This window comes from Hermetia illucens, chromosome 4 (genome assembly GCF_905115235.1).
Source record: "Hermetia illucens chromosome 4, iHerIll2.2.curated.20191125, whole genome shotgun sequence".
In the NCBI taxonomy this organism is placed as follows: domain Eukaryota; kingdom Metazoa; phylum Arthropoda; class Insecta; order Diptera; family Stratiomyidae; genus Hermetia; species Hermetia illucens.
This window is the reverse complement of record NC_051852.1, coordinates 19,684,764-19,712,571: the sequence shown is the minus strand read 5'-3', so window position 1 is coordinate 19,712,571 and position 27,808 is coordinate 19,684,764. Positions and strand designations below refer to the sequence as shown.

The window sequence follows — 27,808 nt, the reverse complement described above, 5'->3', positions numbered from 1 at the left end:
GCTGCTGGTGGATATGCGGCATATTTCCCTGATAGACCTTACAACCTTTCTCAAGACATTAGGGAAACTTTCAACCTAAAGAAACAACACTGTTTCCATTATTTTTGAGGACATCGTTGATCCAGGTATTCGTGCACTCCCCAAATGTATATGCGAATATAGTAGGCAAATGTTAGTTAAGAAGGGTATGTGTCGACCCAGCAACTGTTGGTCACCTCCATTTCATCTGGTCCCCAATCCTAATGACGAATGATGATTTGGTAGCGATTGCCTAAATTCTCAGACGATTCCGGACCAGCACCCCATTCTACTCATCCAAAACTTTGTGCATTACTTGTCGGTTTCTCTCGACCTTAAGCCTTGCCAGGCCGTAACATTACATTCCTGTAGCTCCTGAAAATATTTCAAATTTGCATACGGAAGCGGAGGAATCATGGGAGATTATGTGGTTTCTCTCCAGAAGCTGTCCTGGCATTTGATACCACCAAGCAGGAGCTGGTAGATACTACACTCTTGGCATTCCCTCAAGATGATGAGGAGCTAATGTGTCAGACATCGCAGGAGGCGGTGGTCCTCACCGGAAGGTGAACAAATTTCCGCAAACATACCCCAGAGGATAGGATTACGGACCCTCTAGAATCTTTTTTTGTTTGAGGATTATGAGAGTGCGGAGTCCACATTGGCTTGTCTGAATTCCTGAATATTTTAAAATCGAGCAGAGCTTTATCATCAAAGGGTCCAGTAAAGGCTCTCAAATTTAAAAATAATTGGGTACAGCAAAAGGATTATCTCTTGGCCGGTGTTATGAAGAAAATTTCAAAATTTGGTTCTACATCTGCAGTTGACAGGTTTAGGGAGACCTCAGGACTCAGGACCTTATGCTATACAATTTCTTCGCATCTTATGTTGGAGCCTGAAAATTTCAAGCGAATTCCAACTGGTGACCACAAGTAAAGCTCAATGAATCTTGCATTAATTCCAATTACATAATTGCCTCACCACCCCCACTGTCCATCTTATCAATTTGTCAGCTCATCGCCACCCCCCTGAGCCCTGCGCAACTTATCTCTCCAATTTGTTTACAATATATGTAAATTATAATCGGCTCTGATTCTCTCGTGTAGAAAAACTCAGGGTCTGTGTGTCGACCGAACTACTTACACGGAAAATTCGCTGCACAAACACAAAAATCATTGTCCTTTCCTCTTCACCAAAGCTAACCAGATTATCAATGATTGTTTGCCCAACAGACTACAAGCGAAAGGAGCCAGGAGAGGGTTCTGCAGCGTATCGTGTGCAGCGCAACTTGAGGGGTTGCTCCTACGAAAGCTACTCGATGGCTTTCTGGGAAATTTTCTAGCCCCTTCCAATGGGGATGAGGAAAGTTCCGACTTGGGGTAGTGGGTGGTGAGGGATGATTTCCCTGTTCAACGCAGGGTGAAAGCAAGGAGCAGTGAAAGTAAGAATCGCTCGGAACGTTTTGGAATTGAGTATAAGGAAGTCGAGGGAAATTCTCCCTCGTCGTGCTGACGGGGAAGTTGGAATGGTGGGAATATTTGTTTTGGATGAACTAATTTAGGAAAGCTTCGCGTCATGCTATGTCTAATGGCAAAGTTGAACAGACACAGAACTTTGCTCGTCTGCTAATTGTAGCATTGCCGCCGTAGTTCTTCACGGTCATACTGAATTTCAGTCGCAATCGAGGCTTCGTGCATTTCGGCGGTTGAAAATCGAACAATTTTCCGAGTGCCCCATTTTATGTCTCTTCTGAGAGGTAGAGCTTTGGGCCTACCAGAGATCCTTTTCAACTTGGAACGCGTAGCGACGTGATTTCAAGTGTAACACGCGACCTTCCGCATCCAACCCTTATTTACAAAGTATACGACACAGAACAGTCTTTTCCTTTGCGTGTTTTCCGGTCGGTCTGGGTATTACGCGTTCGCCTCAAAGGAAGCAATCGAGTGGCAAGTGGTGGAGTTCGACATAGTGGAGAGTAGAGAAGTGATTTTGAAACCTCATTCGCGGCGAGCCCTGAAGGAATCGATTCGTGTGCTATAGTGCGGTGGTTTCTTATTCTGGTATTCCTCGCCGAACTACAAGGAACAACTTTAACCGCTTCCTAGAAGGAGTCAGAGTTCCATAGCCAAGGCAGTCCCGTTCAACTTTTATCGTATTTCAGAGGCAGGCAACGTCGGGACCGAGGCACAGCACACAAATCAAAACCACGGACTCAAGGTAAAAATCACAATGGCAAACATAATCAGATTTTCCGGAAAACTCTTCCCATCAAGTCCAATTCAGAAGTTGATTTTCATGAAATTAAGGTCGCACTGTTGTAAGACTCCACCGCAACAGTCCAGTCCACCCCCTACTCTTTGTGTCGACATCAGTCCTGGCTTTGTGGAATTTTGCGTGATTGCTGGCTTTAAACCGGAAAAGTCGGGAAATTATGCAATCAGCTGTTATCGAATTTGCTCTGCAAAGACGGGGACGGGAAAATAGAACTCGAATTGCTCGTTTTCGCGCCAGTTCGGCGATTGTAGGACATGCTGGAAGGATGGTACGATGACGAATCGCCAGATCGATCCAGTTTGGTTGTTGGTTAACTGTGGTCACTTCTGTGCGGGGGTGGTTTGGGTACTTGAGGCAATTGTTCGTTGAAACAATTACTTTCGATGGAGAAACTTAAGGAAGCATTAACGTACTGAATCGGAGGACATCTCCTTGAGCAGAGGCTTGGGATTAGGCTTCAATGTTTTTACATGGAAGGGTCCTTCCACCAATCCCCGCGAACAACAGACACATTATGTTATCAAATTCTCAACTTGAATCGATTTTCATCGTCGGAAAATAGTGCAGCGTCGAGGCCGAAGAATGTCATGTCATTAGCCTTCCTTGCGTCCTAGGATTCGATCCTAGAACTGGAGCAAATTGTCGGCGTCGGTATGGCGTCATGCCGTCATGCTGTCGTCGGGTTCCATAAGGGTTATGCAATCAGAGCTTTGCTGCGGTCTTTTCGCTATATTTTCATTTTCCACCCGACTTGCATAAAGATTGCAACCTTGCATTCAGCGCAAAGGAGGAAGTGTCGAACCGTGTGAGTTGTTGTGGCTGCCACTTCTGATTGCAATAATTACAAATTAAGTGTTGCATTTTTTTCATTGGAAATGATGAGGCGTTCCGGGAGGAAATTGAGTGGTTGGTCGATGGCGGCCACGATGACGACAACGACGGCAAAGTGGTTGCACATGACCATCAATTAGTGGACAAAAGCGAGAACTGAACTCAATTAAAGTAGGTATGACCTGTGGAAATGTCTTTTGAGTTATGCTCAGTGACGGAGACGGCATTCTGGCGGCGCGAGTCGCATGGGGATGCCAAGGGGGTGATTTGCATCAGTTGTAAATATTGAAGTTTGTGAAGTGGTATTCAGGTCAAAGGAATGTTTGGAAAGTAATTTGGAAGGTTGGGATAGTTCGCGGTATGAGATAATTACGAAAGGCTTTGTAGGCCGGATGGACTGTTCCACGAGTTCGGTATAATGGGTTCGTGGGAGTTAGGTCGACGTAGATCTGAGATATACCTAATTATCTCGTTGTAAACGTTGGCCTTTGATAATTCTACACAAGTTAATAACGATAAAATCTCAATGAATTTTTAATTTTTAATTCATTAAGATTTTAGCGCTGATGTTTCACTTCAGAACTGAGACCCAAACCACAGAATACAGACAGGACTGGAAAACTACAAGAGAAAACTGATATCGTTATCTCGGGTGATAATGCCTAAAGCTAAAAGTCCCTTTAATATGTTGATAAATGAAGCTGATTTGTCCACTTAGTTATTTTGAGATCACCTTGGCAAGGGAAGCTCATCTGAATTTAAATGTTTCCCCGGTAGATAGCACTCAGGTAAATGACCATGACTGTGTGATAGCCAAGGTAAATTGGCATTCATCTGCTGATCTCGTTGCCCCGGATTAGAATGCCAATTCTATCATGGATGACTGCGTTTATCTTTGTGCTTATCGCACTGCTATAGGCTTAAGCTAGCGTAGCCTTAATTATAATAATAATGAAATTGACGACCAATTTCACCAAAAATAAAATTACGAAAAATTAAGTAAAAACAAAGACATATGAGCTCGAGGCGTAAAAAATAGCAAACGAAAGAAAGTAGCGAAAACACTAATCAGTACGACGGGAGGTTATGGTATAAATTAGCAGAAAAGGAAAGAATCGGCTACTGTTAAACATTGATTATCATCACCGACAGGGAGATAGTCTAAATCGATCCTTGATCTCCGGAATATGTTATTATCACTAACGGCGTAACAACCGGTATCGGGTCTACGCCTGCCATAATAAGGAACTCCAGAAATCCCGGTTTTGTGCCGAGGTTCACCAGTTCGGTATCCCTAAAAGCTATCTGGCGTCCTAGTCCAAACCATCACTTTGTCTTAGGCAGGGTCTGCTTCGTCTTCTTTCTCTACCATAGATATTGCCCTCATAGACTTTCCGGGCTGGATCATCCATACGGAGTAAGTGACCCGCCCACAGCAGCCTATTCACCCCGATTTTGTCCACCACCAGACGGTCATGGTATCGCTTATAGATTTCGTCGTTATACATATATTCTACGGAATCGTCCATCTTCTCGTGAGGGGCGAAAAATTCTTCAGAGGATTCTTTTCTTAAATGCGACCAAGGGTTCCCAATTTTTCATCCTAAGAACCCAAGTCTCCGAGACATGAGGACTGGCAAGATCATAGTCTTGTATAGTAAGAGCTATGACGCTATGGTGAGGCGTTGCGAGTCGACTCGTTTTTAAGGTTTTGTGTAAACACAAAACCTTATTAAAATCGGTTTACTGTCTGTCTGTCTGTCCGTCTGTCTGTCTGTCTGTCTGTCTGTCTGTCTGTCTTTCCGTCACACGCCTTTTTCTCGGAGATGGTTGTAGCGATTGACACAAAATTTGGTAGAAAGATGGGAACTGTGAACGCTCACGCATATAGTGAGTTACACCCTCTTACGTTGAATTTAAGGGGGGGTCCCCCATACATGCAAAAGAGGGGTGTAATTTCTTTTTTCATCAAATATCGCTTAGTACTTTTCGAAGCCGGTGTTAGTTTTGATATTTATTGGAAAGGTGGGGAGTGCGGGGGGTTCAAAGTGACCATTTTTTTAATGAACCCATTCTCAGAAACTGCCCAACCGAAATATCTAAAAAAAATCAAACAGCAATCAAACAACTATATGGTACCTAGGCTCCGAAATACCCTACATACCGGTATCTATTCAAATAAAGTTAATAATAGTACATTACTATAATTTTTAGTAATTGGCAGGAGAACCCCCCTTAAGTTCACCCTAGGATCACAAAATTTTGCAACAATGTAGACTACATCATAAAGCATGATTCTACCAACCAAGTTTTTGTGAAAATCGTACTATTACTAACAAAGTTATAATAGGTCAAAGCTGTCGCTCCAGTGCAAATTCAAAACTTTGAATGTCAATATCACTTGAAAGTGGGTATATGCATATATTACGTGCTACATACTAATGGGACAAATGCACATTCAAAGAAATACACAAAACCTTTCATACCTGAAGCGTCTAGCTTCCGGTTTCCCAACTTGTTTGTAAGTTGAATTAGACGCTGTTGGCTGTCGAAAACGGATTCATAGTCATAGCTGTAATCGTAATGGAAAAGTTATCAACTGTCCCAAAGTTGTAGTCTCCTATCGTTATTGTTTTCGTTTGACCAGTGCGATTCGTTGTCGGTCGTTCTTTGGTTTTTGGCGCAGACGTTGCCATTATGTACTTCGTCCTGCCTTCATTAATATGGATGGAGCAGACTATACATCTTAGGTTACTCCTCCCATAATGTCAATATCATCACCGTAGGCCAGTAGTTGGGTAGGCTTGAAGGGAACAGTGCCTCTTGCATTGATATCTGCATCGGGAATCCCTTTCCCCAGGGCCAGTTTAGAGAAAATGCATGATAGGGCATCCCCTTGTCTTAGGCCGTTGTTAATGTTGAATAGTCTCGAAAGTGATCCTGCTGCTTTTATCTGGCCTCGCACATTGGTCAGAGTCAGCCTAGTCACACAGTAGAGTTTTGACTACGCTGTCATAGGCGGCTTTAAAGTCGATGAAAGAAAATTTGATCTGTTGCTGATTTGCCTGGAGTGAAACCTCTTTGGTATGGACCAATGATGATGTGGACATATAGGGCTATCCGGCCTAGCAAAATAGTGAAAATTATCTTATAGATGGTACTCAATAGCGTAATACCTCCATAATTGCTACATAGGTTGATGATCAACTTGATGTAATTGGTCCCCTCCATATTTATCAAATTCGGCTGTAATTCTATCGCTTCCTGGCCACTTATGATTTTCAAGCCGATGAACTGCACGAGCTATTTCTTCTATACTTAGTGGTGGCAATATTTGTCCGGCGGGACCTCCAGTTGGCCGATATTCTGGTTGTTGAGAATTTCATTAAAAGTTATTTTAGGCGTTGTTGCTATTCGAGCCCGGAGCACAATGCCAACGAGATAATGATCCGCGTCCATATTTGCCCCCACATGTTCTGAATTCATCAAAGCTAAAAGGTGGTGGCTCTCAATCAGCATATGGCCAATTTGATTGACAGTGCTCCCCTCTAGAGTGGCCCACGTTTACTTCTGGGTCGCTTTCCGCGCAAACCAGGTACTTCCAAAAACCATTTCATGCGACACTGCTAATTGAATAACCCGCCTGTTACACAATCTATAACCGTGTACGGTTGTTGGCCGCCAACAGAGCCTATTTCAGCTTACAAAAACTGTTTCGCTAGAAACGTCTCACCATAGGGTCAAACCTTTTACTGTGATCTGTGAAGCCAATGATCTTGCCAGTCCTCATGTATTCCTCGGACACCTGGGTTCTTAGCAAGAAAAAATGCGAGAGAAGAAGCCTCTAAAGAATTTTTGGACGTTTCCGTAGCGTACATAACGACGAAATCTATGAACGATACCACGACCGTCTGGTTATGGATTAAATCCGACACAATAGGTTACGGCCGGCGGAAGTCTATAAAAGCAATATCTATGGTAGAAAAAGAAGACGAGGCAGACGCTGCCTGAGATGGAGCGATGGCGTAAGTCAGGACGCCAGGCAGCTTTTAGGGATATCGAATTGGCGTGTCTGAAGTTCCTTAGACCGGATACCGGTTGTTGCACCATTGGTGATAATGATGACTTGCGACAGGCTTCGAGGGTTCGTGCTACTGTAGAGGCGTGAACGCCAACTGGACCAATATTAGATAGTACATAGCTTTTCGCTTATGTTTTCAAAAAAAAGCCGAAAACAGCACGCCTCATTTTTTGACGGACTAAGAAGCCTACTCCGAGCACATGATTTATTGGATGTGGAAAGTGGTCAATCTGATTGATCGTATGGTGTCGGTCAGTTAAAACACAATTGACCTTACACTCTCCTCACTGAAGATACAGACAGTCTCTGTTTGCCCAAGAGGCCTTCTCTTCGTTTTTCAGCGTTGAAACCATGAACCTCCCGCACAGACTCTGGCCCGTGAAGCGCCATCTGGAATTCATAGTATCCAAACCATGCTGCCGGCTGGAACAGCATGTTCCGCCCACTATAGTTCCTTTCGAAATTGAAGAAGGTACGTCTACCTATGGCGTATTTTTCCGTTGGGAATACTTTAGTTTGCTTACACATTGGTTCAAAGGGCGTTTTCCTTCTACCAATGACTCCAAAATCCGCTCCCTCTGCTGTGAGGGGTTCGTCAATGTACTGGATAATCAGTTGTTGATTTAGGTCGCCTCCCCCACGTACTACCAGTTCCATTCTTCCTAAGAAACCCTGTTGTCATGCCATCCTTGGTTTCAATACTTCAGGATACCGCCTATGAAAGAATATTACCCTTTCTTCGATTTAATCAGCTCCCCGCTCTCCGCACCTCCCAGATATTCTGAAGATTTTCTTCCTTACCTGCATTTGTATGTGCAGATGGAGAGAAATGAATTCCTGAAGAACCTCTAGAGATACTGTTGGGCCCCACTGATACATATACAAGACAGTAAATTTATGTAACTTTCTGGTTTTTGTGCCAAGTTCAGATCTGTCGCCTAGGTTACCGCCCCATAGGTAATCATTGGCCTTACTATTGCAGTGTATGTCCAAAGTAGTATTTTCGGGTTGCATCCCCATTTTTTCTATGCTATCGACCTGGGAGCCACGATAGCTCTCATTAAGTTTGTGCTTCCTAGTTAATGACATTATATTGACCTTGGGTGGATTTATGGGCCTCGCCTTCCTACACTAGGTACTAGTGATTCGCACTCCAGTTTGGATTCTGCCACATAGAATTTCCGCATATTTGTACCTACAGATTAAAACAATGTCATCAGCGTGACTCTGAACTTGTATTCCAGTATTTGTTAGCTCTCTTAGTGGCCCATCCACTACCATAATCCACATAAGCCCCGCCCTGTGGACAACCTTAAGTAGTATTCATGACAATGGAATTTGTACCTATCGGTGCTGGTATTTGGTTGCTTTCCAAAATCCTGCTCATCCAAAAGACCAGAGTGCTTCTACTCCCTTGTGGATCAGGTAATCTCGTGTCTTTGCGTGCCATGTGTTATCCAATGTTCCTTCGATGCTTTCTATGACATCCTACAATACATCCGTCAGCTGATTCAGAGCCCGCTAAACGTGTTGACACTGCTGCTGGGTATTACGCATTGGAATGTGTGTTCTAACATAATTGTTTATGACCTTCACCACCGTTGTGAGTATGAATGATGGTAGGCAAATTGGTCTGACAAATTTAGGGGGAAAAGGATCCTTCTTACCCGCTTTCGGAAAAAAGACCATTTTTGCTCGCCTCTATGTTCTCCTGCTCTCTCTGGAGTAGTGCTGGGAAGATGCCAACCACTCCAGCTGATTTCAATGGTTTAAATGTTCCTACTACCCACCTTACTCTAGCTTCTGAGCACACCTCTTTTGCTAGTTTCCAGTTTTCCTTTTTCCCCTTTTGTTTGTTTTTGAGGTGTCAGACAGAATCTTGTCGCCTTCCGTCGTGGAGTAGGACTAGGGAAGGAGCTGTACCCTACCCTCTTCCTTCTTCAAACAGGCAGAAGTTATGGCCCTGTCTTTGGTTGTTGCTTTGGATAGTCAGCTTGTTTCTGTGGTTTGTTTGATCCTTTCAGCTGACCTATTTCCAGTTCGCTCCTGATATCACCCACCGGTGAGCTAAGTTGTTGCTCAGGTGCATTCCAATTCATTCTCCTTGGATTATTTTTTGTTTTATTATTTTTTTTTTTATTGTGTAATTTCCCTCAATGTCGAATCTGATTATTCCATGATCCAACACAGAGGGCTCATCGAGCACCCTCAAATTCTTGATCAACCCGTTCATCAGAGTATTCCCTAGAGTTATGTCTAGTAGCTCTTGTCTAGTGCTGGCCACATATGTTGAAGTGTTCCCTATGTTATATATTTCTAACTTTTTACTAAGAATAATTTCAAATGATACTCACCTCTTCGATTAGTGTCCCTGCATTCCCAGACTTCTTCATGGGCGTTGATATCACAGCCGAGGAGAAGTGGTACCGCCTTCCTCTCACGGAACTTCACTAGTCCAGCGACTAGCTCCGGTTGGATCCGGATGTTGCCTCCTGGGAAGTGGCCCGATACCACGATGGCTTCTCGAGTTCCCCCCTAATTTTCACAGCCACAAGTTCACCTTTTAGGAATGATGCAAGCTCTTGGTTTGTTGTAGGAGGAGTCCCAAATTACATGTATGCTTCCTCCTTGCGAACCGCAAATCTGCCCGATACACTTCTTGAGCAAGCACTATTTGAATATTTTCTTTAGAGATTGCCCTTGTAATTACTGTAGATGCAACTCTTGTATCATGGAGGTTAACCTTGGCATCTTAGTAGATGCCATTGGCTCTGTTAGTGTTTGTAGTTCTTTTCCATTGCTGATCGCCCTTCTCCTCTGACAGAGCGCTTTAATGGAAGTCGCTGTTCTCCCTGTGCCATAGAACATCCAAATCTAGATCGGGCAGCGTCTCACTAGACAGTAGGTCTATTTCCCTGTGTAATCTATCTGCTATGGCCTGCGAAATTCCTTCAGGAATCTCGGTAGATTTTCCACCCTATGTCTCCTCCCAAATATCTTTGCCCGGGTTTTCTATATGCACGTGCACAGATAGGTTGCCAAATACGTACGTGATATAACAATTTTGACTGTTTGCTGCCTCCAGAGGCCGGTCATCTACCCCGATCGTGGGGAAATTACATTTGCCCTCCACCTTGCGTCTGAAGGCTCCACATAATCGCTTATAGTGATCATCATTCTAAGCAATTAGGAGGCCCATAAGATTCTCACTCTCTAGCGCTGCGGCTTTTAGGCGAAAAATTGTCACTCTGTGCGCCCCTAGCATATCATCTCCAGTCCATGATGAAAATTGTTCTCTTTCCTAACATGACAATTTACGGAATATAATACTAAGCCATTCCACAGTGCCCTTTGTCGCCCAAACTACGATTTTAAGACCCGGTGGAAAGCGTATACCGATGATCACAAGCACTTTACTCAATCCCTCAAAAAGCTGCATGACGATGAGACCTTCAATAATTTCCAACTCATTGGTGAGTATTTGCTCCCAAAATACTTTCAATAGTGTGGCCACTGGAATGCTCTTCACCGCATAAGCATAGCTAACGGCGGGCCTCCTGGCTCCTAGCTTCACCCCTGCTTTACCCGTAGTTTCCCTCTTTTAACCTCATGTTTGAGTATCTTGGGACATTCCCCTATTGTGGGCTGATAGTTTTCGTTTTCTTAGCTCCGATGTTGAAGGCTCTTCCTCAGCCTCCTTAAAAACCTCGCGTTGTTTCAAGGCTTCCTTCATATAACACAGGTATAATTTGGAACCTCCGCCACCCAGGCTCTTCTTCCTGGGGTCTGATATACTGACCTCAGACATACGTACTTTTTTAGCAAGAGCCTTATTGGTTGCGGTCTTCGCAGTAGGCTAATGTTGACTTTGGCTCCACTGCTTAACTTCCCAACTTCTCCCTTTTTGGGGTGTGGTCATTTGGTTGTCAGTGTTTCGTAGATGTGCCTCCGCCTGGTGATTCAGTTTGTGTGTGATATGGGGTCCGGTTTATTTGTTATTAGTTTCTTTAATATTCTTTGGTGTACTGAGTTGATTTCCAAGAGTATGCGGGTAAGGTGGTCCGCCGAACCGTAGCCTCCTGTAACACGGTACGGTCAAACTTATTCACTAAGGTGACCAGGTATCAGTGAGGCTCCATTCGAATACAATTAGTTAACCCTGAGAGCAAAGTATCCAATTGGCACGATTCGCATGACATCCTGGATTGGAGGAGGTGATTTTCACCTCCCCAGTCTAAATCCGTAGTGTTTTATTAATAGTAGGATCACTTCGTAAAGGTTGTGGCAACGACCACTCACTCTGGGTACATAAGGGGCTTGGCCCCTGGATAGCCACATATCGCCCTCAAAGAGAGGTAAGTCATCGCCACATATCACCCTCAGAAAATGGCAGATTGGTCCCACCTCAATCCTGCACTGCTTGAGCCCTTTTCTACCCTTAGCCTCAAGAATTTTCAACAAATTTTGATTTTCGTTGTGACTAACCTGCTAACAATAACATTTCTGTATTTGCTGGAATAAAATCATACGAAAGTTCCACGGAAACATGTCCCTGTCCGGTTAGATCAAAGAAATTTTGAGGGTTTTCTGGTTTGGCCAGAACCAAAATTGAAAATTAGAATCTCGAAATTGTCGCAAGTGTTTGGCCATTATTTTTACACTTTTTGCTTGATTTTAGTACCAAAAGGGAACTTTGGGAGATTCAATTTCACTGTGACGTTGGTAGAGCTCCACCTAGTTAGCCAGTAGTCCACCCTCTCTACTCCCTGGAGAGCCTAGTTGTTTACTGCACCTTTAAACGAAAGCGATTTGACCGTCCTTCAAGAAGACTGTACAGAAATTGACAGTCCAGATACTGATATAATGTGTCCATACTGGTGTACTCTCCATTGTTAAATAGTTCACTTTCGTTAAGCATGTATTTCAGATGTCTTCTGTGGGGGAGAAAACATATCCTGAAAGTTTGCAACCTGGTCTCTGCCATATTCTTCCCATTTTAGAAATTGGCCTCTATTTTCATTTCAGTTGTTTGAAGCTATGCGAATATTAATTCCTTTCCCCGAGCGAAGTGAGCCTCTCTTCCTCAAATCGGGAGCTATGTCTGGGATGGGAAATCCATGCAGATCGATGGGTCAATCAATGGCTTTGTCCGCATCCTCTTCTCATTGTCGGGACTCAATTTCAGCTCCTGTAATATTCCTGTAATTCGTGCTTTGTACTTGTTGTCCATCCTTTTATGTATCCTACTCTTGCCTTCGAATCATAATTAAGGCAAGAACGCATCAATACCCACTTCTCCGAACGATACCAGTACAACTGTCCTTACCAAACAATTGGTCAATAATGTGACCCAGTGATGAACAAAGCTTGACCCATTCACTCCCCAATTGAATAGCTATGGTCATGACGCTTTTATTGTTGATGTTCGGGGTCAACAATAATCTCCATTTGACTATATTTCGCACAGAGACAATGGTGCGCTGGCTATCGAAGACCTCCCCCTCCCCCCACCACATACATCTCTTAACCGCACATTTTATCAGTCTGATTGCATGCACTTAACCACTCATATCCATATAAGCCTAATCCCTCGGGCACATTCTGCTCGTGAAGTCCATATATTCCCATGTCCCCCCACATGGAGGTGGCTGGTCCTACAGAGCTGCAAATGCGCCGACATGAACTCCAGCCTGGCACCACACTCGAATTTAATAAGTAATTACTAAATAATATGGCGTAATTCAATGAGCGTGGCGGCATGGCGTCTAATAGATTTAGTTTTTGTGTCAATTATTCAAATATTAGGCTTTATTGGAGCGACGATGATGATGGAGGTGATGAGAACCATAGAATGCATGCACTGAAAATAGTGAGTGCGATATTGGTTGGTGGTGCGATGAATTGTTGAATCCTTTTCTGGGAGCTGATATGATTGATTAGGTTTGAAAATTAAGCTTTCATGTTCATTAATTACTTCATTGAATGCACGTTTAGATATATATACGCTGTGATTAGCAACGATTTTATGAGCGTGTGAGGTTTGGAATGTCTACCGCTCTCACTGCCTACCCAGGTTCCCATCTATAACTTAAACCTGCTTCAGAGTTACTTGAAATGTGTTTTGATTTGTTCTTCCAGCATATCTTTTTTCTGATTGTATTTATACCAGATTTCTAGTCTCCTCACCCACAAACAATCACTAACAAACATGTTTTTGGAATATCGATCTTAAAATATTTTATTATAAAAAACAATCCTTCAATGTTCCCAAATACTCCTTAGCCTTCCGCCAGTAAAAACTTCCATTAATTCTTTCATTCGTTGATATTATTATCGTGCTATTGCTGTCAACGAGATCAGCTAGCGATCCGTTTAGTTGTTGCCAGGGGAGCAATTTTGCTATGCAACCGCAACCTATCTTAATTTTGATCGTCAGGTAGTTGATCGCTCAATGAGTTGCAACCATTAAAGAAAAGAGATTTCGAATTCGGTGGTTCAATTCCTTTGTTTGTGCAATATGGTCAGGCCCCAATTGTTTCTCTTAGTGTGCGATATGTCGTACAATTAATGTAATTTTTCGGAAAACACATTTTTAAGGTTTTTTTAAGGTTAACTAAAATTGGGTGGTAAAGTATAACCACTTATAAAAAGGGTATCTAACAGGGAACTGCAAGTAGTTTTTGAACGAGGAGCAGGAAGCGACTCAAGGTTGTTCAGTGGAATCCAAACTTAACCAGAATTTAGGCTAATCAGTGTATGGAGCAAAAAAAACTTAGAAAGACTATTAGTAGCAATTAGAAGTGAATCATATAAGACTGATTTAGCCAACTTTAATATTGGAATTATTGGAGGAATTTTTGGTTGATGGTCGGATCCTACATTTGCGCTAACATATTATTTCCGAGTTATCACAATCTCGGCAGATGCCGGATTTTACCTAATACTAGCACTAAGTGCCAAGCATTTAGACTCGGACGATCCTACCTACTTAAAAACTAAAGGGGCGCTGGTGGTGGTGGCCGGTGGTAGGTCAGTGGGAGAATCCTTCGAGTACTCCCCGCAACATCGAGCACGTATGCAGAATGGTGTACTTCTGCATGGTTTGAACCAGACTGTGCGAAAGTCCCAGGACATCAAGAGAAGCCGTGAGGGATTTAGGTACAATACCTGTAGCTGACAATATTATGGGAACTACAACCACCCGCTCGAGACGTCAAATTTCTTTGATTTCCCGAGCCAATGGCTCATAGTTCACCTTCTTCTCCACGTATTTATTTCCGTTCAATGTTGCTATTATGGGGGATAGCAACAACAATAATATACGCGGAGCGACCTGTCTTGTCAACTAGCAGTACGTCAGGCTTATTATGTGAAATATGGCAATCAGTCAGAACTTGCCGGTCCCAATACATGCTGTAAGCAGAACTATCAAGTACTGCTTGCGGCTCATATCGGTAAATCATGTTTACGTGATCAGCCCATGCTTGTATGCAAGGTTTTGATGGATAACCTTACATACAGCATTATGCCTGGTGATGTATTGCACCGGTGACATAACAGTACAACAATACAGATGGTCCAACGTCTCTAACGCCGAACCACATATTCTGCACTGGTCGTTCTCCACCCGTTCTTTCATGATGAGCTTTTTATAAGCTCGGTTGGCGACCACGCCGTCCTGACTCCTCAGCACACAGCCATCTGTTCGACAAATGCAAATCGACAAATGGCTGCCAAAGACAATTCACGTGTTTACCGTGCATTGCCTTCGACTTCCATTCATCGATCCGCTCTTGGTCCAACTTCACCCCACTCAGAGGATTGAAAGATCGATTCTTCAAGTTAAGTGGAGTCAGCCCACAGTCTGCCTTACAGACAGCCGCATGCAAGGGACTCGCCTGCTCATTGCTGTAAAAATAAGCGTGCAGCGAGTCGACTTGGCGATGATGTTGTGCCGCCACGTCAACCACGTCCCTACCTCCGATGTTACGAGGCAGGTTCATCCGCTCCACGGCAGACTTTCAGTGATGCATTCGGAATTTGGACATAGTCGTCCGTATCCGCCGCTGGACGTTTTCCAGGTCGGTCTTCGTCCACGGCAATATTCCGAATGCATAAGCCAGTGAAGGGATAGCGAATACATTCAACGCGCTTATTTTATTCTTCCCCGAGAGATGCGATTTCAGCACCAGCTTTACACGTTGCAGGAATTCGGACAGCAGAGCTTCCTTGAGATCACCAACTCGAGCATGGGTTCCTTGCAGAATTCCTAAGTACTTGTAGAAGTCTGCCTCGGTCATAGCTTCGATGTGGAGGTCACCAATGCTATGTCCGGCATGCGGCTCGTGATGACCTTTGCGGATGGCTTGGATTCGACACTTGTCTAATCCAAACTCCATCCGAATATCACGACTGAACATGTCTATTATTCGCAACAGACTTCTAAGACGGTTGTCAGTACCAGCATACAGCTTGATGTCATCTAAGTACATCAAGTGTGTCAGTTCGCACTTAGCACGTAGGCCATATTTTATTGCAAAACCATTCAGTAGCCATGAGAGGGGATTCAGTGGCATACAAAACCAAAGGGGACTGAACGAATCCCCCTGGAAGATGCCCCTCCGTATACCGATGGGCTCTGAGGTATTAGTACCCTCAGATGTACGCACCGACAAGGTGGTATGCCACCCTTCCATGACTGTCGCCAAAACTTTGCTAGTTTCGGGTCAATGCGATACAGATGTAGAATGTCGATTAGCCAGGTATGCGGAACGCTATCAAAAGCCTTGGCATAATCGATATAGCAACTGAAGAGGTTTCTTTGGCCTCTAGTTGCTTGTCCTACAACTACCGAGTCGATAATGAGTTGCTCTTTGCAACCCCTTGACCCAACTCGGCAGCCCTTCTGCTCCTCGGACAGAATGTTGTTGGTCTCGAGGTGCGCATTGATCCTTCCACTAATAATGGATGTGACGAATTTGTAGAGGGTTGGTAGGCAAGTGAATGGTCTTGTGTCTGCGGGGTCCTGCACCGTGTCCTTCTTAGGGATAAGGTAGGTAATCCTCGCAGTGAGGAAAGGTGGAAATTCCTCCGGCCGACTCATGACCTCATTTATATTGCGTGCCAACCGACTGTGTACGCTGGTAAATTTCTTATAGCAGAAATTCTGCACCCGATCCAGACCTGGGCCCTTCCAGTTCTTCGAGCTGTTTATGGCTCGTCGAACTTCCTCTTCCTCCTACCCCCTGAGACGCTGCGGTGGCGTACAAGTTTAGTATATTCCCTAATTCCAGATCTTTCAACCTTGGATCTGGTATTAAGTGTTTTTCCAGACGCCTCGACATACTTTGCGCAAATGCCGGACACTATCCCAAGACGTTTCATCACACTCCCCACAACACTCCACCAACGGCAGTGTCCGTAGATACCCCTAGCTTCCCTATAGTTTAGCCGACACTGACCAGTGACAATTCCCACTATGATTCGGAGTCTCTTTTTGTTGAGATTTAAACAATCCTTTGTACGCATGGGTTCGTATCCCCCAATAAATACCCTCGACTGCTCCATTCCTGGTAGGCCAGCCCAGTATAGTTCCCTCAACCGTTCCTCTTCATTTTTTATTGTCATAGCCATGAAACCATTTCCGATTCAACAGAAGGGTTCTGACCAGTGTAAAGGCGTCCCTGCTCCCTTCTTGGCTAGTTCGTCCGCTGCCTCATTGCCTTCCAACCCAACATGGCCTAGAACACAGGGTATCCAGACCTTGTTTGACGAGTCGAGCATATTCAGTCTCTCAAGGCATTCCCATACTTGTTCACCTGGTTAGACCTAAGTGCCTTGATCGCTGCTTGGCTGTTGGTTAGAATGGCAACGTTCTGCCCTCTGTAGTTCCTTTGGAGATTAAAGGAAGCGCGTCTGTTTATTGGGTATATTTCCGCTTGGAATATGTTAGGGTACCTACGAACGAATCACTTACAAAAGTAAGATCTACAACGGAGCCAAGCTCTCCACGCCTAAAGGTATTTACGATTCCGCTATTAACTAGGGTAATGTTTAGGCAGGAGAAAACCTCGAGTAGGATTCTTCCCCTTTCATTTGTTTTCTGGCTTCCCTACTCCATTGCCCAAGCGTTAAAGTCGCCAGCAATATTTTGGGGTTGCGATCTTTGGCGTCTCTCGCCAGTTTATCTAGCATGTTGGAAAACTCTGGTATTGTCATACTTGAGGCGGCATAACAGCAGTATATGTAGATGTCATCGATTTTAACCCTTACAAAATCGTGTTCGCCGTGCTTCACATAGGAAATGCTCCGTGGATTCCGCTTCCTCATTACAGGAGGGACACGTATCATCTTCGGTAATTCCTATTCTGAACATATGCCCAGCTAGTGAATTATGGCCTGTCAGAATGCCCACAATACACCTGCAAGTCCTCCTGCTTTTCGACAGGATAAACTTTGCGGTACGTATGTTGGGTTCTGGCAGGAAAAGTTTGGTGTGTCGAGCAGCATTTAGGCTCTGCCACCTGTCATTATGGGAAACTTGTTCCCAGTTTTTGAAAACAGATTTAGCCAATGCTACTGATACCCCAATTGCTGGCTCCGGTCCCGGCATAGGGGAGATTGACCCCTCTTTCGCTAAAGCGTCCGTGATTTCATTTCCCTCTATGCCACAGTGACCAGGTACCCAGAGTAGTTCCACCGTATTGAATCTAGACATAGAGTTCAAACGGTTTCTGCATTCCTGAACGATTTTCGAGCTGATCAAAGGACTGCTCAATGCCCTCAAAGCAGCTTGACTGTCACTGCAGATTGCAATGCGCCTGCCCTTCAACCGCTCGTCAATCACCCAGTTTGCCGCCCTTACGATCGCATAAACTTCGGCTTGAAAAACCGTTGCGTATTGTCCCAAAGGAAAAGCCCACTTCTCGTTTTTATTCGAGAGGTAGACTCCGGCTCCAGAACCCTCTTCTGTTTTTGAGCCATCGGTGTAGAAGACTTCCGTATATCCCTCCACGCATTCCTCTGGGTCTTCCCAGTCCTCTCTACGCTTCAGGGTAACTACATATTTTCTACCAAACAGATGTATTGGGACACGAGAATCGGAAGGCATTGCAAGAACTGGATTCAGTCCTCCCAGTAACTCTTCCAATGCTCTGTGCCCCTCACATCCGTTGTTTTCCCATAGATCTAATCGAATTAGCCTATGAGCTGCTCTCATTGCAGTGCTTTGAATAAATATATCCAGGGGCTGCAAATTGAGTAATGCATTCAGAGCTGCGCCGGATGTCGTGCTCATGGCACCAGTGATACCCAGACAAACAGTTCTTTGCAGTGCGTCTTGTTTACGGTGAAAACCTTTTTGTCTCACCTTAACCCACCACACTACGGATGCATATACGAACATCGGCCTAATGATGGCAACGTATATCCACATTACCACATGAGGCCTGAGTCCCCATGTCGAGGCAAAGGTCCGTCTGCACAGCCCATAAGCTGTGAGAGCTCGTTTCATCTTTACCTCTACATGTTTGTTCCAAAGAAGTTTTTTATCTAGAGTAACCCCCAGGTTGTCCGGATAGCTGAGTGGTTAGAGCGCAAGGCTGTCGTACGGAAGGTCGCGGTTCAAATCTCGCTGGTGGCAGTGGAATTTGTATCGTTATTTGACGTCGGACACCAGTCGACTCAGCTGTGAATGAGTACCTGAGTCAAATCAGGGTAATAATCTCGGGCGAGCGCAATGCTGACCACATTGCCTCCTAGTGTACCGTTACGGTCTTGAATGAAGTGCTCTAACACACTTCAAGGCCCTGATCCAACATGGATTGTTGCGCCAACGATTATTATTATATTAACCCCCAGGTATTTCACTTCTTCGGAGAGTTGAAGGGTAGTACCCCTCATCTCAGGGAGGCAAAGTCCATCCAGTTTTCTCCTTTTTGTGAATAAAACGATTGTGGTTTTATTGGGATTAACTGACAAACCATGTTTAAGGCACCAGCTGTCTATCAAATCAACGGCACGCTGCATATTCCTACACACCGTTCCAAGATCCCGATCAACAGCAACTACAGCCACGTCATCAGCATAAGCTTAAGCGTGTATTGGCAAATTTTGCAGTTCGCATAGTAGTGAGTCGATCAGCATACTCCACAGAAGCGGCGAAAGCCCTTGGGGGCAGCCCTTCGTTGCCTCCGTAGTCAGGTAGCGATTGACCCCTATCTCAGCGCACAGCAATCTTTGCGTTAGCATAGCATGGATCCACTTAATTAAAGCATCATCAACACCATGCGCTCTGGCGGCATCACAAAGTTTTTGAAAAGGCGCACAATCAAAAGCCCCTTCAATGTCCACGAACACCCCCATCGCGTACTCATTCAAAGTTGAATCCTCTATCTTTGTGATCAAAGAATGAAGAGCAGACTCACAGGACCTTCTACGTTGGTAAGCATGTTAGTTTTCACTAAGTGGGTGTGACCTAAGTGCGTTTCCACGAATGTGACGCTCCACCTGTCTCTCCAAACCTTTCAGCGAGAATGAAGTCAAGCTGATCTGTCTGAAGTTCTTTGGATTAGAATAGTCATCTTTCCCAGGTTTCGGTATGAAAACTACTTTAACCTGTTGCCAAGAAGAAGGCACGTAGCCCAGAGCAAGACATCCTCGAAAAATATTTCTTAGAGGTCGCTCTAAATGCTCCATACCCTCCTTTAGCATTGCCGGATAGATGCCATCTATGCCAGGTGTTTTGAAATGTTCAAAGGACAGCATCGCAGCTCTCACCTTTTCAAGGGCAACAACCGCTTTCGCCGTGTTCCAGTTCCCCTTGCAACACTTGCGTGTTGAAGGGATTGCAAGAACCGTCAACTCTCCTCCTACCACTTCTCTCACCCGTTCCCCCGGGTGGTGTACTTCCAGGAGGGTCTGTACTGAGTCCAGTCTAGAGCTCGTGAAAGTACCGTCGGGTTTTCTAAGAGAATCCAACTTGGCCGACTCATTCCTTTTGAGGACTCTGCACAGCCTTGAAGTCTCTCTTTCGCCTTCCAGTTCCTCACAGTACGCTCTAAAGGAGTCTCGTTTGGAGCACCTCACGAGCCTCTTATATTCACGTTGTGAGTTCCTGAAATTTAACCAGTCTTCGTTCTTGTTACTTTTGCAAGCACGATTTAGAAGTCGCCTAGTTGATTTCCTGAGTTTTTGCAGTTCTCGGTTCCACCAAGGAACTGTTTTACCGCTTTGGCCTCGGGAAATAGGACAAGCCTCTTCATAACACTCTAAAAGTGTGTAGTTCAGAGTCTTCAATTCATCTTCCAGCACCAAAGGAGTCCTTAGTCGCCTAGGGAACTGTACTTTATTGCCAACAAGTTCGTTGAACTTTGTCCAATCCGTTTTCCTAGGGTTCCGTCTTTGTACTGCAGACTGTTCGCCCGCAATAGTCAGATTGAATTCTAGATATCGGTGATCTGACAGTGAGACCTCGTCTAGCACTCGCCAGTGTGTAATCAACTCTAACAATTTTGGGGTACAGATTGTTAGGTCAATTACTTCGCTTCTTCTCGGTCCCACGAACGTAGGGGTGCACCCCACGTTTGCAGTCATAAGACCAGCTGAAGTGATGAAATCAAATAGCTTCTCTCCTCTTGGATTGCATTTGCTACTGCCCCAACAAATATGTTGAGCATTCGCATCGCAACCTATTAAGAGTTCGAGACTACTTGATTCTGCATACGCCACCAGATCCCTAAGTTCTTGCGTCGGTGGAGGATACAAAGAATCATAGGGTAAATAAGCGGAGGCAACTATGATGCTTTTCCTCTCGCCATTTATCTGGTATTGTATGATGACCGTAGCTAAGTCCTGGGAACCATATTGTCTCAGCATAGTTGCCTCTAACCGTCTTGACATCAGGACGCAAGCTCTCGGTCTTATGGATGTTTCGTCGTAGAAGATCCTAGCCCCCTTTACTGATCCAATACCACAGATTCTGTTAAATCAAACCCACGGTTCTTGCACCAGAAAGATATAGGGGAAATCCTGTAGCTTTGTCATTCTCGCTGCCAACAGGTAGGAGGAAGCTTTGGCATGCTGCAGGTTGATTTGACCAATCTTTATGTTTTTCGACATAAACTTAGTCTATTGTCTTATGGAAAACAGTTAGAAGCATATGCAGCAGTCCGCGTATGACGGGGTTTCCCCCCCACCGTACCGCCAGAGACTCGATCCCCTCGTGATTGATTTCTCTGAGAAAAGCCGTACTTGGGAGTACCGCAATTCCCATGTTCTCATCCACGAAAGATCTCACCTCATCCCTCGGAGCATTCGTCTGTTTTCTACTTAGCACCTAACTTGGTTTGCGGTGTCCGGGTTGCATAGATTCGATCACTCGAACTGGCATCAAGTCAGTTTCGTTCACGTCTCTGGCTTCCCTTCCTTCCGCCTGTTCCTTGGAAGGTGTAGGAGAAGCTACTAGCAGGTAGGATTCACTCTGTAGTCCCTTCCCCAGTGCGAGCCCCCATACGGGGGTTCCGCCCCTGTATGCACTATCCTCCGCGCACGTCTCCATTGTGGGAGAGCGCACCGAAGATGCTGCAATTTGCTCTATGTTGTGTAAGTCGAAGACCATCATTGTTCTTCGCTCTCAAAGTGGAGATGATGCCCTACAGTCTCCTGATATGACTGATTTCAGTCTATATAGGAAAAAGTGGAGCACCATATGGTGACTTCCCCTGAGCACATTCAGACTCTGTTGGTCCAGTTCGAATACCAAGTTGAAGCCCTCCACGTTTGTAGATTGGTCCTTCCTGGCATTCATGAACTTCACCCTCCAGTGTCCAAAGTCCATGCCCGGGTTCTGTTCACCCAGTAAGCGGATGATGTCCTCTGCCTTCCTTCGAGGGCCCGGTAGCCAACATCCGACATGTTCTGTCCTGCGTAGCTCAGTGTTCACAATAGTGAACTTGGGCCGACCGCCGGAACTGAAAGTTGGGATTACCTGCTGGAGCCACTTTAAGGCAGCCTCGTCAGCGCACTCCAAATGTAGAAGCCCATCACGAAAACCTTGATCGTTAAATCGTGGCTTCGTTCCAGGCTCCATCATTTTCTTCCACAGGCATTCCTGGAGGATGGTAAATTGTCCCTCTGACATTTTGCCATCCTTGGAGGAAACTCCCACGGCAGCAGTCAGAACAGAGGCCGCAGCTTGCGCATACGTCCTCTTCCTTCCCGCCTTCGTGTTCGTATTCCTGTGGGAGGGACCAGCTTCATTGAGATCTCTCTCGCTGATTTGATCACTTCCCGGCACACCGGTCCTAATCCCCGCGAGACGCGTGGATGTAAGCCCTGGTGCGGAGCACAATAAAGCGTCGGCCACAGCTGATGTGTTGGTCTTACGCTTCTTGCGCGCATTACCGCTGACTGAAGAGTCTGGTGCGTCCAGTGTGGATCTTACCGGGGTTTCCAGTTTATCCCCACCTTCCGCCGGAGATTCCGCTACCTTGCGTCCGATTTCTCTGGGCGTTACCGCGCCTAGTGGTACAGCCACGTCCATGTCCTCATTCCCATGGTGCTTCATCTTCCTTTGCAGTGCTCTCTTCTGCCGTCGACTTAGGGCCTTTCCAGGTTCACGGTGTTCGGACCGCTTGGATCCATTTCCACATACTGGCGTTGAACCAGTAGCGTCCACGTCACCAGCTTCCCGTTCTTCCACTCTTCCCAGTAGGGATGGCGGAGAAGGTTCTGACAGGCAGGATTCAGCCTGTAGTCCCCCCTCCTTAGTGGCCGAAGTTCCCTTCTGCCGGGCCTTTCTCTTCCGCTTGCGGGTAGATTTGGGCTGTAGTACCGCGGACGGGCCGTCCGTAGTCGGATTTCCAGTTTCTCCCAATTTGAGAGTTTCCGTACTTTCCTTTCTGGCTAACTTCGCCGTAGGCACTAAATGCAAACTTTCCACTGAGTCGGAAAGCATGCCTTCTACAGATTGCTCTATAGGCAAATATGAACGTGGTGAGGCCTCCAAAATCCGCGCCTCGGCCGCGACATGATTGCTCATGGTCGCGGGTGGATTCGAAGTCTGTGACTTCTTACCACTTGGAGAGTTTAAATCCATCGTTTCCATATTCATATTTTTGGACACCCTTAGTGTAGTAGTAAACTACTACAGGCTCCCCCACCACGACAAGGTGGTGTCCGAGGGGGAGTCTATTAATGGTACTAGTGCAATCCTTCGCCTTATGTCCGAACCCGAGACATTTGAAACACTTTTTTAGTGGAATTTGCCCGCGTAGCCTACACACGACCCAATTGATGCGGATTTTACACGCAGATAGTGCTTTTGTAGCTGAGATCATAGACATAGTTAGGGTCTCTGTCTGCGTTCCACCGTACGCTCTCCTTAGGCTATTGATGTCCGTTTCTTGCATGTCCTCCAGTTTCAGCTGACGTTTGTGCGCCGCACAAATTTCCTCCTTGGTAGTGACCTCGTCAAGATCTTTACATTCTTTACATTGTATCGGAACCATTGCCCGACTTACGCGGATGGTCGCTTGCACGCCGAGTGAAGCCTCTATATTCCTTTGTAGGTCAGCGTGATCCTTCTTTTCCTTCGATAATTCGAACAGCAATCCTTTTTTTCGTGTTCATTGTCGCTAAGCTCCTTCTGCGTAGGATCAGCCTTAACCCTTCGTAAAATATCAGCATGGACATATATAGCATATATAGCAAAAGAGGTCTATTATTACCAGCGCTCCTTGACGGTTTCGTTTTGTAATGAATTTTCCTACTTCAACCCGCTCCTTCCTTGATTTAACCAAAGTCTAACTTGGACTCGGATCCCTTTGGCTGTTGGCTCGTTTTACACCGTCCGATATTTTCCCTATGTCGAACTTAAGGGGGGTCCCCATACATGCTAAAGAGGGGCGCAATTTTTTTTTTCAATAAATATAGTCACGTGCCTTATCAAATCAAAGGTTTCGGTTAGTACTTTTTAGAAACTACCCAACCAATTTATTCTCACATAATATATATGAGGCGCTAGGTACTAATGGGATAAATCCATACCCAAATGTTTTCATAAAAAAATAGACCTTTCATATCTGAAGCGTCCAGCTTCCAGTTTCTCGGCTTGTTTAATCATTGACTTCACAGTTGAGTGTGAGCAGCTTAGAAGCCCGAAACTTCCTCCGGAGTGCATCTGTCAGGCAAATGTTACTAAGAATCCTCCTGGTTTGTGAACCAGATTGGGTACGAATTCAGAGCAAAGCAACTGATCATAAAGGAAAAAAGTAGAAGGGAATAATGGGAGAGGTTGTTGGAAGGAATTGGAAAGTTAGGATGATTAGCATGGGAAGGTTAAAATCTCCGCAAAGGAAGAAAGTTACAGAAGGCAATCTGACAGTAAGGAGTTCAGGAAAACTGTCAAAGAATTCGTCATACAAATGAGAAGGGCGAAGACAGGGGACGTATAAACAAGATAAAATGAACAGGATGAAGCTGGGTAGGGACACGATATCATCAGTTACTACCGCATTTTAGCCCCTGTGAGCATTCGGCCTTCTGCACAGTACCGACGATGACAAGGTCCAAAAGAAGTGTGAAATGAGGGTACCTGGATTCCTGCTTATTAAGGCTAGCGAGTTGTTCGGCTCCATCGAACCGCAAACGACTATCTGCCCTCTCCCGTCGCTTTATTTTGCAGCCTAGCTGTTACCATTTCATTGGCGCTACAGTTACATTTTGATGAAGAAGCTTCATGGTAGAAGCCCTAAAGACGCTAGATTTTTTTGAATGATCAGTGACGGACTAAAGTACCAAGGATCTAGCCCACCCTATGACAGGGACTCAAGCTCGCTAATTTGTAAATTGCTACACTGATCGACTCTAGTCACACCCCTAACAGCCCTGAGACCATTTTAGTGAATCAAAGTTATTAGTCAATCTTAACTGAACCACTCTTGTTCCAATTTACTCTGAAACGGATGCGACACAAAATAATTCGAGAACTCGATACCAACGTACTTTTGTTTTCCCATAAATCCGTTTAAAATGTAATTCCCTTTATAAATTGGATTCCAATCCTAATTATCTTACTCACCAATTAAGCGCCTTTATTTCGAGCTCCAGTAGGAGGGCTCATATACAGCTCCCAAAACCTGAAGCATATACAGATAAGGGATGCAGAGTATCTCCAGCAAGAAGAACCCACGCTGGGTGCCAACTGACAATCCTCCTAAAACGAAATGTAATGTCTACTCGATTCGAAAAAATGGACTGAATCGGCATCAGGACGATTGCGGCATTATATAGGCTACATTTTCTGGTGGATATAATGAAAAAGTTCCTGGAATTATTCATGAATCGTCTGTTCGTTGTTTCAATCCAGAGTAAATACTAAATATTATTTCAAAGGCCTGCACCCTTTACAGTTCGCCCTGACGGAAAATCCATTCAATTTGAAATAGGATACTTTCATAAGATACTCTCAGAGGAAAGTTTTTCAGCGGCATCTCATGATTTATCTCGTGCGGTTTTCTGTTTGTCTGTAATATTTTTTCGTCCCGTCTTTTCCAAAAATTAGCCCAGATGAGATGATTGAAAATTTGATGAGCAAACGCGCTCGACAAAAAATACTTCAGTCAGACATATTGGTACCTACCTGAACGATGAACAACAAAATCCAAATGGCAGGATCTCAAAACCGATAGATAACTCACTCTTGGCCACTTCCATTGTTCCTAATTTAATCATGTTGCTGTTGACCCAACAATCGAGGACGATATGTGGGCGGCGACAAAGTGCCCTTATCGCATTTCACTCTTGTGGATTTTCTGCTGCTCCGATAATGGATAATTAAAAAGTTTTATGCTCGGATAACATAACTCTTTCATGAAGACAACTATGCAGTTGCCCATGGCACGATAATAAGGACGAGGGCGCGGTGAGGTCTGTATGTCGGTCCTGACAATCATATTATATGGCCCCCGTATTGTTTCAAATTATCCCCGATATATACATTATGGATGGAAGCGATGAAAAACTGGAGAGCGCTAACGCTCTCATGGGTCGTTGGTTGTTTGATAAAATCACACCCCCACCAACTGGGAGTTGTGAAAGGAGGCTAGCCAGGGCTCGAGGGTATCGAGGACAACTCCGTTTGTAAATTGTATTGCAAACATAGGTCAATAAAATTTCAATTGAGTTATGAGGGTAAGTGTTCGCCAGTGGAGATAATACAATTGTGTGGGAGATGGAGGAAAACAAATGGGACGCGGGAAGCGTGGACGTACAGGGGCTCTCTCGGTTTCCAAGCAACAGGGAAAAGCTTTCAAGTGGAGGATGATATATTCATTCGGATTTCACATGTATGAGTTCAGCGAATACATTTTTCTGATATTCATATAAAACATTTACTTTTCCATATCATCCCTTCATTAATAATGAAATATACGTTGTTGGAAAATTCATGGTTTAAAGCACTCCAGGAGAGAATTTCGCTGATGGTCCATGAATTCTTCATATTTCAATATACTTATTCAGGGAAGGGCAATGGAATTGCTGGAGCAGTATTTGGGGATCATCATCCGCCTCTCTTTTTTCCCCAAAATGTCAACGTTGGTCTAGACATTTACATTTCGTGATTACTTAAACACTTAAGAAATATTTCATGTCACATTCACTATGAACTTGGTTTTAGTATGGCGCCAGCCGACTCCAGCAACTCCAAAAAATATACATATTTCAATAACCTCCTTTACTTCCGGGAAATTCTAGACCCCACCTTGACTGTTCTGCAGAACATTAAGGCAACGAGTCATTAGTCATACTCGAATAGTCGACTCCACTCTCGACAGTGCACTTACTATCGTTTCTCAATGTGTAATCTGTCTACTGCCACATTTACATTTATATTTTTTTCTCCTACTAATATTGTCGCTAAACCTAAGTCGCACCGACTACCCTATATTCGCAATTACCTACTCTCATGGAGGTGCAATCCAACGGTCTCTTAAAACCAAAACTTCGTCCAACATATCTACTTCAGGCCGAGCTTTCTGGCTCCAACGCTCTTTCTTTCCAATGTCTTACCAAAGCTTACTACTGCACCCCAGAACCGCTTCACCACCAAGCGACTTTTCATAGACAGGTTAGCTGATTATACCTCTTCTGACGACACACATCAGGAACAAAACCCAGTTATCGCCGGTGCGTCTCTCGAATGTGAAGCTGTCCAAGGACGTCATCCCCTTCAGTAATGCAATTGCCCACATTTTTCTGACCGCGAGAGCCTTTCATTAAACTTTATCACAGAAATAAACTACGAACAAATCTTCCACCTCGTCGATCACTGGTGCTCAAGGTGGAGGCGAATAAGACGGGACAGCAATCCTGCCGTCCACACCACAACCAATTGCCTGTGGAGATCCTCCTTGTGTTGGCAACGGGCAACTCTGCACTCACTTTGGTTTGCTGGCCGTGATGTAGGAGGCGAACGCTCCTTAGCTCATCTGAAGTGGCTTCGGTCACGAGAAACTGCGAGTAGTATACTGGTACCATGGAACCTGGATAACCCCTAAATTCCCCTGGCTTTCCTATTTCCATTTTGACACTGTTATCCTATGT

At 44.8% G+C, this 27,808-nt stretch overlaps 1 protein-coding gene across 3 annotated transcripts in view; it reads left to right on the top strand.

Annotated features, from left to right (window-relative positions):
• Window positions 1–1,638: 1,638 nt before the first annotated feature.
• The window catches only part of LOC119655513 (uncharacterized protein CG3556), a 306,377-nt gene continuing 280,207 nt past the window's right edge, over window positions 1,639–27,808 (top strand). For all 3 annotated transcript variants that reach the window (XM_038061422.1, XM_038061421.1, XM_038061420.1), the window contains exon 1: window positions 1,639–2,235. The gene's annotated coding sequence lies outside the window, so the exon portion shown is untranslated. The remainder of the gene's footprint in view (window positions 2,236–27,808) is intronic.